The 1,450-nt window shown below is 51.8% G+C and overlaps 1 non-coding gene across 1 annotated transcript; it reads left to right on the top strand.

Moving 5' to 3' along the window:
* Positions 1–500: 500 nt before the first annotated feature.
* On the top strand, positions 501–573 carry trnaf-gaa. The gene has a single exon. It is a non-coding gene; the product is annotated as a tRNA-Phe (tRNA).
* The last annotated feature ends 877 nt before the right edge of the window (positions 574–1,450 follow it).

Raw genomic sequence — 1,450 nt, 5'->3', positions numbered from 1 at the left:
GGCTGAAGTGATACCCATGTAAAAGCGAGGACGCGTGAAGCGAGGTGCGCGCTGATTGCTCGCAGCATCGATGGTGAGAGCAGTGCATCCAAAGTGGCTGGTTTAGCACACTGGGCTAAATCGCTGGCTTTTAAAGCAGACCAAGGCAGGCCAGCAGCACGGTTCGATTCCCGTACCAGCCTCCCCGAACAGGCGCCGGAATGTGGCGACTAGGGGCTTTTCACAGTAACTTCATTGAAGCTTACTCATGACAATAAGCTATTTTGTTTCAAGTGCCAATATTTATTTTCTTTTTACAGTAGATGATAGCTCCATTGATATATAAATGATTAAGCATTTTCTCGAAGACACGATGAAATATTTTTGTTAATTTTTGTTTTTTTTAAATGTAAATTTAGAGTGGCCAATTCATTTTTTTCCCAATTAAGGGGCAATTTAGCGTGGCCAATCCACCTACCCTGCACATCTTTGGGTGGTGGAGGCGAAACCCAAGCAAGCACGCAAACGTAGCTCAGTTGGGAGAGCGTTAGACTGAAGATCTAAAGGTCCCTGGTTCAATCCCGGGTTTCGGCATCCCACCGGGTGCTGTGATTCCTTGCTGTCTGTCAAGTCGCCCAGCCTTATGTGGGCAGCACAAGTGGATAGCACTGTGGCTTCACAACGCCAGGGTCCCAGCTTTAATTCCCCGCTGGGTCACTGTCTGTGCGGAGTCTGCACGTTCTCCCCGTGTCTGCGTGGGTTTCCTCCGGGTGCTCCGGTTTCCTCCCACAGTCCAAAGACGTGCAGGTTAGGTGGATTGGCCGTGCTAAATTGCCCTTAGTGGCCAAAAAGGTTCAGAGGGGTTATTGGGTTTGGGGGATAGGGTGGAAGTGAGGGCTTGAGTGGGTCGGTGCAGACTCGATGGGCCGAATGGCCTCCTTCTGCACTGTATGTTCTATGTTGAATGTGCGAACTTCACACGGGACCTCGGCGCCGTGAGGCAGCAGTGCTAACCACTGGGCCACCGGGCTGCCCTGTGAAATATTTTCCGTGTATTAAATCTTATTCATGGGGTCATGGTTGGTGAACAAGCACGGATTTCAGCCTTCTGGCCCGTTGCAATGAAGGAGAGACATTCATGCGGCCCACTCACTAACCTCGGTTGCCCATCACTGATACAGACAGTGAGTGGGATTTCCCACTGTGTCCCGTTCGCAATGGGAACATCTCTGAGGTGGTATTTTCATACCTTGGCTGTAAAATTAGGCATAGCAGCGGACACGTCAGTTTCCCTGCACTCCCTGACCTTGGGCCACCATTTCGAACAGGCACCCCAATCCCAGCATCCAGAGAAACCCCCCCCCCCACAATGCCAATGTTGACCCCCCCCCCCCACAATACCAATGTTGACCCCCCCCCCCCGCCACAGACAAATTGAGCAGGCCCAAACCCTCCTCAAGGAGTGGCATCC

This window comes from Scyliorhinus canicula, chromosome 11 (genome assembly GCF_902713615.1).
Source record: "Scyliorhinus canicula chromosome 11, sScyCan1.1, whole genome shotgun sequence".
NCBI lineage: Eukaryota > Metazoa > Chordata > Chondrichthyes > Carcharhiniformes > Scyliorhinidae > Scyliorhinus > Scyliorhinus canicula.
Note: the sequence above shows the minus strand (reverse complement) of the source record. Positions and strands in the feature narration are given on the sequence as shown.